The sequence below is a fragment of the Sander lucioperca genome, chromosome 13 (genome assembly GCF_008315115.2).
Source record: "Sander lucioperca isolate FBNREF2018 chromosome 13, SLUC_FBN_1.2, whole genome shotgun sequence".
Lineage (NCBI taxonomy): Eukaryota > Metazoa > Chordata > Actinopteri > Perciformes > Percidae > Sander > Sander lucioperca.
Window position 1 is genome coordinate 25,403,117 of NC_050185.1, and position 12,500 is coordinate 25,415,616.

The 12,500-nt window shown below is 42.0% G+C and overlaps 1 protein-coding gene across 3 annotated transcripts in view; it reads left to right on the forward strand.

Annotated features, from left to right (window-relative positions):
- Positions 1-12,500, forward strand: part of rhogb (ras homolog family member Gb) — a 21,675-nt gene that overhangs the window by 1,366 nt on the left and 7,809 nt on the right. The window contains exon 1 of one of the 3 annotated variants that reach the window (XM_031279939.2): positions 3,868-3,887. The exons of the other annotated variants lie outside the window; for them this stretch is intronic. The gene's annotated coding sequence lies outside the window, so the exon portion shown is untranslated. Of the gene's footprint in view, positions 1-3,867; positions 3,888-12,500 lie in introns of those variants that run through there. 3 annotated transcript variants of the gene reach the window in all.

Here is a 12,500-nt window from a genome sequence, read left to right on the forward strand (position 1 = left end):
ACATGACTCGCGAGAGCAAATCAGTCTGCACTCCGCAGAGAAAGCATCAACTAGCACGCTAACGCTACGCCGTACCTTGAGCTGATTTCTGTCATTCAAACAACTCTGAGTTGTAGTTTAAAACTTTTACAGCCATTTTAATAAAATGAAGGGTTTTATTCTGGTTCGAGTCCATACGTGCAGTTAATGGATACAGGCACGCAGACCTGAAGGCTCGGTTAGCAACGATTAGCTCTGATTAGCGGTTAGCTCCGGTTAGCGGTTAGCTCCGTTATAAAGATATGAGTGGAGGAGCTGCCACTGAGAGGGGTAACAACCAGACTCTGATAAATGACGTTCGGGGAGCTTTCACAGCAGCGTGGCCGCGGTGTTTCAACAGTTTTATTAGTACAGTTAATCTCACGGCAAGAACACCAGCAACATGCTAACGTAACGATAGCCTCTCTGAACAAGTACACCAGCAACATGCTAACGTAACGATAGCCTCTCTGAACAAGAACACACGGCAGCACGCAACTTCACGAGGGGGAGGGGCTGGAGGCAGCTCCTCTCTGTGCACTGTAAAAAAAAATACACTGTTGTGTGTATATACTATATATTTACTTTTTTAACTGTCTAGTGTGTAATTGTGTGTTGTTCATACTATAAAATGATTTATTGTTTGTCTTTGTTGAATAATACAGAAGACAAAGAGCTTAAAAAATAATCGAATCGCAATCGCAATATTTGGGGAAAAAAATCGCAATTAGATTATTTTCAAAAATCGTTCAGCCCTACTCTATACACACTAAAAGTCCTGATTATTTACATGGAGTCTGGTGGAGTTTGGTGATGGTGATTTCGGGGCTATTTCATGTTAAACTAAAAGGATCTTACTCTTTAACTAAAAGGTCTATCTCTGTAGGGATCCATCCCATAATGTTATCAGACACTTAGAATACTAATCTGAGTCTGTCAGCGGCAACAACAGAACTTTTAGTGGACGCTGACTGACGCTGAACACTTGTCCTATAGGGTTACATTACAGCTTGTTTCTTGTTTAATACTGGACCAGTTTCAGAGATTGTTGTACACTTAGACACCAATGCAAAAAGAAAGAAATTACCCTTTAAATATGACCTTATAACTCTAGGAATATACCGTGGGAAACGTAACAGTAGTGTCGTAAAGTAGGAATGAACTGGACATTCATAAAACAACAGGATTGACTAATGGAGATGACATTACGCAGTGTGAGAAACATGACAGTCAGGTTGGACAGTTTCAGGCTTCCCAGAATCAAATAGGAAGTCAGAGAGTGAGATAAGTTAGAGATTGCCAAGTTCGTGCTGATGTGGTGAAGCATTCAATGGTCAGAAACTGTCACACAAACGGATGACTCATTTTATATCCAGGGTCACGTTTTAGTCCTAGTTTGGTTGGATATTATTTGGTATTTTAGTTTGGGTGTGGTAGCATATTCTTTGGTATTTTAGTCTGAGTTTGGTTGGATATTGTTTGGTATTTTATAGTGCTGTCAGTTAAACGTGTTATTAACGGCATTAACGCAAACCCATTTTAACGGCGTCAATTTTATCGTGAGATTAACGTTCTTTTTGGCCTAGCAAACTTTGTAGTTTTTATCACATGCTGTTGCAACAACTAGTAACGTTAGAAAAACTACAACACCACACCGGATCTAGCTAGACCGGAAACAGAACAACAGGCACGCCGCACACACTTGTTTGGGCTTGCGAGCCGGCCAAAGAGTAGTACATACCTGCAAACTAGTCACTTTTCGGCGAAAATCGCCATTGTGAATGGGAAAATGTCATCCACGTGAATCGTGTAGATCCGAAGAGTTTTTATTTGGGGGTGGGGGTCTGAGACCTGTCTGCCTTAACGACTATTATCTACCGGACCGAAAAGCAATGCGGATTTTGGTGCCTTAATTAGGTGCCACTTAAATGCCTGCGCTTCTCTCTGATGCTCCGAAAACGTTAGAGGGAACTGAAACATCGCCGCACGGGACGCTAGTCAACACTACACTTAGCAGCAGCTAATGTTAACCTACCGTTAGCTAGTCAACACTACACTTAGCAGCAGCTAACGTTAGCCTACCGTTAGCTAGTCAACACTACACTTAGCAGCAGGTAACGTTAACCTACCGTTAGCTAGTCAAAACTACACTTAGCAGCAGGTAACGTTAACCTACCGTTAGCTAGTCAACACTACACTTAGCAGCAGGTAACGTTAACCTACCGTTAGCTAGTCAACACTACACTTAGCAGCAGGTAACGTTAGCCTACCGTTAGCTAGTCAACACTACACTTAGCAGCAGGTAACGTTAACCTACCGTTAGCTAGTCAACACTACACTTAGCAGCAGGTAACGTTAGCCTACCGTTAGCTAGCAGCTGGAGTAAACATGTTAAAATGCTGACAGCTAAACGGTGTAAAGTGTGACTGTATTTCACTGGAGAGGATTCTAACACCAGACTGTAGCTGCCGCTGTCTGAAAAACACAGACTCAGCCTCGCCTTGCCAGCCTCGTGGTGCATTCAAAGTTATTGTAAAATACCCTTTCCAGGTTCCCAGATAGCTCAGTTGGTAGAGCGGGCACCCATATATAGAGGTTTACTCCTTGACGCAGTGGCCGCGGGTTTGACTCCGACCTGTGGACCTTTGCTGCATGTCATTCCCCCTCTCTCCCCTTTCATGTCTTCAGCTGTCCTGTCTATTAAAATGGCCAAAAAATTATCTTAAAAAAAAAAAATACCCTTTTCCCATCCAGTGGTTGTTTTCGCCATTTTGTGCTCCTTTATTTTTTTTTAGATCAACTTTTTATTGTTTTATATTTTTGAACATACAGAACAGAAATACATTTGAACAAGGTGCTCGTTTTTTAAACACATATATATATATATATATATATATATATATATATATATATATATATATATATATATATATATATATATATGTGTTTAGGTTCAGGCACCGTTCAAGTATCGTTGTATCATGTTGATAAGAGCATTCAAATGAGAAAAAATAATGGGATAAAAAGAAATCAAGAGACATTTAGAATAGAGAAAAATGTGCGATTAATTGCGAGTTAACTATGACATTAATGTGATTAATCGCGATTAAATATTTTAATCATTTGACAGCACTAGTATATTAGTCTGGGTTTGGCCCCATATTCTTTGCTATTTTAGTCTGGGTTTGGTCCCATATTTCTTGGTATTTTAGTCTGGGTTTGGTAGCATATTCTTTGGTATTTTAGTCTGGGTTTGGTAGCATATTCCTTGGTATTTTAGTCTGGATTTGGTCCCATATTCCTTAGTATTTTAGTCTGGGTTTGTTTGGATATTCTTTGGTATTTTAGTCTGGGGTTGGTTGAATATTCTTTGGTATTTTAGTCTGGGTTTGGTTGGATATTCTTTGGTATTTTAGTCTGGGTTTGGTCCCCTATTCTTTGGTATTTTAGTCTGGTTTTGGTCCCCTATTCTTTGGTATTTTAGTCTGGGTTTGGTCCCATATTCTTTGGTATTTTAGTCTGGGTTTGGTTGGATATTCGTTGGTATTTTTCTAACATTGGTGGTTGTTTTAGCTTTGGTTTGGTCCAATATTGACCGGAGTTTAAAACCAGAACTATGTTTTCGGTCCTTGCCTGCCAGCCAATCACAAACCAGTATTTCTGTGGCTCTGGTATTCATGTGTTAAGTGTCTTGATATAAACTGCAGGTCAGACTGTCTCAGTAAACACTTTTCCTTCTCACACACTGCTGGATGAACAGAGCGACGGACAAGCCCTTCCTGTTTCAGTTTCAACACAGAGCAGTTCCTCTTTGGCCGGGGCCAACGGTGAGGGGGGGGGGGGAAACGCTGCATCTCTGTACACTGCAGGTTTGTTTCCAACATGTCTGATTGTCTGACCTGAGCCACCTTATAACTCTGCAATGTTTGGTATGTTTCACTAACTGTGCTAGCATGCTAACATGAACTTTACAGCTGTCTGTTTTTAAGCCCTGGTTCGGGCAAATATTCAGTGTTTTAGTGTTTTGGTCCAGTATTTGGTGGTGTTTTAGCCCTTGTTTTGTCCAGTATTCTGTGGTGTTTTAGCCCTTGTTTTGTCCAGTATTTGGTGGTGTTTTAGCCCTTGTTTTGTCCAGTATTTGGTGGTGTTTTAGCCTTTGTTTTGTCCAGTATTTGGTGGTGTTTTAGCCCTTGTTTTGTCCAGTATTTGGTGGTGTTTTAGCCCCTTGTTTTGTCCAGTATTCTGTGGTGTTTTAGCCCTTGTTTTGTCCAGTATTTGGTGGTGTTTTAGCCCTTGTTTTGTCCAGTATTTGGTGGTGTTTTAGCCCCTTGTTTTGTCCAGTATTTGATGGTGTTTTAGCCCTTGTTTTGTCCAGTATTCTGTGGTGTTTTAGCCCTTGTTTTGTCCAGTATTTGGTGGTGTTTTAGCCCTTGTTTTGTCCAGTATTTGGTGGTGTTTTAGCCCTTGTTTTGTCCAGTATTTGGTGGTGTTTTAGCCCTTGTTTTGTCCAGTATTAGGTGGTGTTTTAGCCCTTGTTTTGTCCAGTATTTGGTGGTGTTTTAGCCCTTGTTTTGTCCAGTATTTGGTGGTGTTTTAGCCCCTTGTTTTGTCCAGTATTTGATGGTGTTTTAGCCCTTGTTTTGTCCAGTATTCTGTGGTGTTTTAGCCCTTGTTTTGTCCAATATTTGATGGTGTTTTAGCACTTGTTTTGTCCAGTAAATGGTGGTGTTTTAGCCCTTGTTTTGTCCAGTATTTGGTGGTGTTTTAGCCCTTGTTTTGTCCAGTAATTGGTGGTTTTTTTAGCCCTTGTTTTGTCCGTTTTTCAGCAGTGTTTAGCCCCGGTTTGATCCAATATTCTCTCATGTTTTATCACCAGTACTTCTGTCTTGGTTTAGCACAATATGTCTTGGTGTTGTAGCCTAGTTTGGTCCTGTTTTCTTCGGTATTTTAGCTCCATTTTTGTCCAGTATTATTTCCAGTGTTGTAACCCCAGTTTAATCAAATATTCTGTACTGTTAATGCCCATGTTTTGTCCAACATTTTGCAGTGTTTTAGCCCCAGTACTTGTCTGGAGTGGTGTCTGGTGGTGATGGAGCAGTGGATATGATGCATACCTTTGGTGTGGGAGACCTGGGTTTGATTCCCACTGCGATACATCTGCCAACATGTCCCTGAGCAAGACACTTAACTCCTAGTTGCTCCAGAGGTGTGCAAACTCTGACATATATAGCAATTGTAAGTCGCTTTGGATAAAAGCATCAGCTTAATGTAATGTCTCAGTTTGGTCCAATATTCTCCATCTTTGTAGCTCTTTTTGGCACGATATTCTCTAGTGTTTTAACCTCAATTTGATCCCATTTTCTCTAGTTTTTAAGCCCCAGTTTGGTCCAATATTATCCAGTGTTTTATCCTCAGTACTTCTGTCTTGGTTTGGGCCAATATTCTCTGGCTTTAGCCTTGTTTGGTCCAGTATTCTCTGCTGTCTTAGTGCTAGTTTAACACAATATTTCTTGGTGTTTCAACCTCAGTTTGGTCCAGTTGTCTCCAGTGTTTCTGTCCTGGTTATATTTTTGTATTTTGTCCACCGCCTGGTTGAAGTTGTGCATGTAATTACCTCTTTTTGTCCTTAAGAATACCACAACCTGCTGTTTGCTGTTAGTCATTTTGCAGAGCAGGTGTCTCTTCTCCCACATGGGTATTACCAGATTATTGAAAGATAGAAAAAGTCTACACAGCTGTAAAAAAATATTGTGTAAACCTCGGAGCTCCAATCTTCAGCTGCAGGATGACTCGGTTCCTCTGCGGGTCAGGAGACTCTTCCTTAACCAGCTTAATGTGAAATAAACACAGCTGACGAGACGAAACCAAAGCTGTTCGTTAGTTCCTGAAACACTGAGAGACAAAACCAGTAAAACCACGGAGGAGACAAGTGGCGTCAGTGTCACTGAAGAAGACATGACCCTATTTTGCACCCGGCGCTAATTTAAGACCGACCCAGTTGTCAGTTTCCCATCCAGCACCCACGTCGTTTAAATAGCAAATGCACCTGCACCCATCTGTGGCCCATGGGCGTGCTGGTCTTACAGGGAGGTGTGTTCAGGTGCATTCTGGGCGTGCTGGTCTACAGGGAGGTGTGTTCAGGTACATTCTGGGCGTGCTGGTCTTACAGGGAGGTGTGTTCAGGTGCATTCTGGGAGTATTGCTATCTTGAGGCAGCAGGAAGTGATGGCACCATTAACCAACAAAAACCTGGTCTAAAGTCAATAACGCAGCATTTCATTATTTTAACAGAGCATTAGTAAAATGCTCCTAGACTCGTGCACAGCGCGCGCACACTATGCTTGTTACACACACAGGGACGCACAGCAGCACACACACATGCAGAAGATTACAAATAAAAATATTATATGATCTTCACGCACGAGCAAATCAGTTTCTTCTGCTGAAAATCTCTCCTTCCTGTTCAGCAAATCCTCCATCATAATAGCCATACTCCAAGGTCCAGACGCGCCTGGCTTTTAAAGGGAATGGGAGATGATCTCTGATTGGTTGATTGCATGTTGTCTCTCTACATACTACTCTCTACTGTTGTCTCTCTACATACTACTCTCTACCATTGTCTCTCTACATACTACTCTCTACCGTTGTCTCTCTACATACTACTCTCTACTGTTGTCTCTCTACATACTACTCTCTACTGTTCTCTCTCTACATACTACTCTCTACTGTTGTCTCTCTACATACTACTCTCTACCATTGTCTCTCTACATACTACTCTCTACCGTTGTCTCTCTACATACTACTCTCTACTGTTCTCTCTCTACATACTACTCTCTACCGTTGTCTCTTTACATACTACTCTCTACTGTTGTCTCTTTACATACTACTCTCTACTGTTCTCTCTCTACATACTACTCTCTACTGTTGTCTCTCTACATACTACTCTCTACTGATGTCTCTCTACATACTACTCTCTACTGTTGTCTCTCTACATACTACTCTCTACTGACGTCTCTACATACTACTCTCTACTGTTCTCTCTCTACATACTACTCTCTACTGTTGTCTCTCTACATACTACTCTCTACTGTTGTCTCTCTACATACTACTCTCTACTGCTGTCTCTCTACATACTACTCTCTACCGTTGTCTCTCTTCATACTTCATATAATGTGAGTAATAATCTGCATCTGCTGAATCTGAATCATTTTTCGATCGACAACGGTCCCTTTAAAAGTCTTTCAGGAGTTTTCCAGAGCCAGCGAGTTGAGCTGGACGCCCTTGATTTGCATAAAGTAGCCCAGATTCAACTTTATGCAAATGCATAGCAGGAAACTCAGTTCCTCATCTCTGTAAAGTCCCCGCGATGCTCCCAGAATGCATTGCCCGGCTGCTCACAGAGACAATGAATGGGATGCGTGTAAATGACGCTGCCAGTTACTGTTACTGATATTTTCTTCCAGAATCAGAATCAGTTTATTGCCAAGTCTGTTTGCACATACAAAGAATATGACTTGGTGATGTGTTAGTGCACAACAATAAACCCAGTGACAGTTAAAGGGGAACAACTTCTGTATTTTTCAACCTGGACTCTATTTCTCCATGTGTTTGTGTGTCTAAGTGTCTGATGGGAACAACAATCTCTGAAACTGGTCCAGTATTAAACAAGAACCAAGCTGTAATGTAACCCCACAGGACTAATGTTCAGCAGCAGTTAGTCACTAAAAGTTCTGTTTTTACCCACCAGACTCCATGTAAATAATCAGGACTTTTAGCGTGTGTAGAGCCAGCATATTTCCACCAGACTCCATGTAAATAATCAGTACTTTTAGCGTGTACAGAGCCAGCATATTTCCACCAGACTCCATGTAAATAATCAGTACTTTTAGCGTGTATAGAGCCAGCATATTTCCACCAGACTCCATGTAAATAATCAGTACTTTTAGCGTGTACAGAGCCAGCATATTTCTACCAGACTCCATGTAAATAATCAGTACTTTTAGCGTGTATAGAGCCAGCATATTTCCACCAGACTCCATGTAAATAATCAGTACTTTTAGCGTGTATAGAGCCAGCATATTTCCACCAGACTCCATGTAAATAATCAGTACTTTTAGCGTGTATAGAGCCAGCATATTTCCACCAGACTCCATGTAAATAATCAGGACTTTTAGCGTGTATAGAGCCAGCATATTTCCACCAGACTCCATGTAAATAATCAGGACTTTTAGCGTGTATAGAGCCAGCATATTTCCACCAGACTCCATGTAAATAATCAGTACTTTTAGCGTGTATAGAGCCAGCATATTTCCACCAGACTCCATGTAAATAATCAGTACTTTTAGCGTGTATAGAGCCAGCATATTTCCACCAGACTCCATGTAAATAATCAGTACTTTTAGCGTGTATAGAGCCAGCATATTTCCACCAGACTCCATGTAAATAATCAGGATTTTTAGCGTGTATAGAGCCAGCATATCTCCACCAGACTCCATGTAAATAATCAGGACTTTTAGCGTGTATAGAGCCAACATATTTCCACATGTAAATGGGTGAATTAAGGGTTTATTTCAACCAAACCAGAGTGGTGATTGTTGGAACAGTGGAAAGATGAACCAAGACGGCTTTTGGTAGTTTTATTTAGTTTCTGTCCACTTTGAATAAAGTGTGTTTTAACGATGCTAAAAGTCCTGATTATTTACATGGAGTCTGGTGGGTTGTTGTTCCCATCAGACACCTTGTGCCTCTGACTTATATATAACTTATGCTAATGATTAACTGGTATTAAAACAATTCACACTTAAATCTCTCTGCCACGCTGAGAGGAAGGCTGCTTTTACACAATGAGCGTGTGTTTCACGGTTCACATTACTGATGTTGATTCTTCTTCCTCTTTTTCTCAACGTGTTCAGTTCTTCTTTCTTCCTCTTGCCGGTTGACTCTGTCAGCACACTGTTCCCCTCTGATCTGTGGTCTAAATATGCAGGACGCCCGTTCCGTTTGGTCAGATTGTGTTTTTAATGATCTTCAAATGTTAATTTAATGTAAAAGATGAAAGTCACTGGTGACTGATGATATCAGAGAGAGAGAGAGAGAGAGAGAGAGAGAGAGAGAGAGAGAGAAGAGAGAGGGAGAGGGAGAGAGAGAGAGAGAGAATGAATATGGGCGTATAGTTTTTGAAGATGATAAAGTTTTCTTGACTGAAGTTGCGTCTTCATTTCAACATGAAACCTCAACAGCCGGCCTGAGTTACAACAGGACGCCGTTACAACACGCCAAACGTTTCTCTCCGTGACTCGGCTGGGCACGGCATCATCTGTTTCACTTTTCACAGCAGAGGAAGAAGGTCTGAGATACTTTACTGAAGTAAAAAGTAGAAATACCACAGTCTAAAAATACCCCAATACAAGTAAAAGTTTGACTGCACGATCAAAAACAATACTGTATGAACACATCACCAAACTCCACCAGACTCCATGTAAATAATCAGTACTTTTATCATCGTAAAACACACTTCATTCAAAGTGGACAGAAACAGTCTTGGTTCATCTTTCCACTGTTCCAACAATCACCACTCTGGTTTGGTTGAAATAAACCCTTAATTCATCCATTTACATGTGGAGATATGCTGGCTCTATACACGCTAAAAGTTCAGATTATTTACATGGAGTCTGGTGGAAATATGCTGGCTCTATACATGCTAAAGGTCCTGATTATTTACATGGAGTCTGGTGGAAATATGCTGGCTCTATACACGCTAAAAGTCCTGATTATTTACATGGAGTCTGGTGGAAATATGCTGGATCTATACACGCTAAAAGTCCTGATTATTTACATGGAGTCTGGTGGAAATATGCTGGCTCTATACACGCTAAAAGTCCTGATTATTTACATGGAGTCTGGTGGAAATATGCTGGCTCTATACACGCTAAAAGTCCTGATTATTTACATGGAGTCTGGTGGAAATATGCTGGCTCTATACACGCTAAAAGTTCTGATTATTTACATGGAGTCTGGTGGGTAAAAACAGAACTTTTAGTGACTAACTGCTGACTGAGCCTAACTGTTAGCAGTGTTGCACCAACCAAACTTAAGCAGATCGGACAGTAGGGGGCGCTACAGGCCATGCCCCCCCCACTGTGCACGCACACACACACACACAGATAGAGAGAGACACACACACACACACACACACACACACACACACACACACACACACACACACACATCCGGCCCTCATAACAATTTAGGTTCATAATAACCTAGTTTTGGCACTTTTGCCGACTCTTTTGGCGCGTTTTCCAACTTTTCTCCCTCGGTTATTTCGACCTTCCTTCTCTGATGGCTAAGTGATTTCTTCGGGCCTTTATGTCGACCGAGCTGTACGTGAGAAGAGTACATGAGACATGCAGTAATACAGCCAAAGATGTTGGACTTTTTCGATTAAATAAAAACATAAAACTAAGTATGTCTGGCCCGTGATGTGATTCTTATTTTCCAGTGTGGCCCTCTGGGAAACTGAGTTTGACACCGCTGCTCTAAAAGCTGAGTTCATAGTGACAGAACCCAACTTCCACTGGTTTAGTCGGTGTGGAAGGTAACAGTACTGGCCTGGAAGAGAGGGGGATATGTACCCTCATAGAGAGAGAGAGAGAGAGAGAGAGAGAGAGAGAGAGAGAGAGAGAGAGAGAGAGAGAGAGAGAGAGAGAGAGAGAGAGAGAGAGTCCCCTGAGTCTGGGCTGAACTACTTTCTCTTTCCACATCTGGAGAGTTTTATTGTTCAGCAGAACTAGAATCATCTCATCGACAGACAGACAGACAGTCAGACAGACAGACAGACAGACAGTCAGTCAGAACACGGAGCTCTGATGCTCAAAGGTTGGTGAGTCTGTTGGAGCAGACTGAATGTTAACAACTGGAGGAAAGATACCGAAAACTCAGCATTGATGAATCTCTGCATCAATGTTCTTTATACCAGTCCCTCCAGAAAAACGTGATTATGCAATCTCATAATTCAATGCATAATCAGCCAAAGTCTGCATATTTATTTGCTCTATTTATACTGCTGAACACACCTGACTACAGGAGACACTAGCTCAGACTGGAGGGGTACGTATAGTTGGTGCGGTTCAAGTACGGATCACGTTCTTACCACAAATGACCCGCTCAAGAGTAGAATTGAAAGCGTACCGAGACCACCTCTTCAAGCAGGTCTCGGTACGCTTGTTTGGTCCACTTTTGGTGCTCACCAGAGTTTGATTGCCGCGTTCTCACCTGCCCAAACGAGCCGCACCAGCGGGGCAAACCAACTCTAGTTCGATTCAACCGAACTAAAGGCTGTCCAGCCCGGTCTCACGGCAGTTTGTGTAAATGTCACGTTATTTTTAATCTATTGATACGTCTTCACGGGGACGTTTTTCTCGTTTTTGACGTGGTGGCCAGCACTAAAATGTGAAGTAATGTATTTCAATGGGAAGCATATTTCGTGGTCACAGCACGAAAATGGTAGGGAGTAGAATAAAGAGCTGAAAAACAGCGTAGGGAGGCTGGTCGGGGGGGTGGATGGGTCAAACATCACAGGACTTTCACCCGGGCGAGCGGGGATCGCGTCCCGCGTGTGGCGTTTAGTTTCCCGTAGTCTTCCTAATCACAACCGTCCCGTTATTGTGGCGCGTCCCCCGCGGCCTTCTCCCGGCGTGTGAGGCGCCCTTTCCCCGTAGGGTTTTTCCTAAACCCAACCTCCGCCATCCCATTATTGTCGCGCGTCTCCCGCGTCCCCTGCGGCCGCCTTGCGGCATATGGGGCGTCCTTTTCGGCCGTCTCCTGGTGTGTGAGGCGTCCTTTCCCCGAGAAAATAACGAGAAAATAACGTGACATTTACACGTAAAAAACGAGAAAAACGTGCCCGTGAACACGTAAAAAGTAACGTGACTTTTACATGTAAAAAACATGCCCGTGAACACGTATCAATAGATTAAAAATAACGTGACATTTACACGAACGGCCGTGAGACCGGGCTGGGCTGTCGGTGTGAACACGGCCTTAAGTGAAATCAACTCGTACTGTAACAGAACATGTGGACGTAGAACGTTTAGTTTCTTCTGATAATGTTAACTATGTATTCCTTCACGTTGTACAGTTTCTCTATGAAAACGCTGGCGTCCTGGTGGGCTTGTCTATTCTTTCATCATTTGTGATTTGCTCTTATCGGCCAATAAAGATTTTGCTCAACTTGGGGAAAAAAAAAAAAAAAAAAGGTTGATGACTCAATAAGTACATTTGCGTGTAATTTGCTCTGGTGAATGGTGAATACATAAACAAACAGACATTTTAAACATTAATATGAAACTAGAAAATTCCGGAAGAAATTTTGACAGTGTGCCTACTACTTCGTGCATATCCGAATAACACTAGCTAAGGGTTAATAGCAGTAGCTGTATTGACGTACATAGGTCACACTGTCACTGAGAGAGACAGAATAT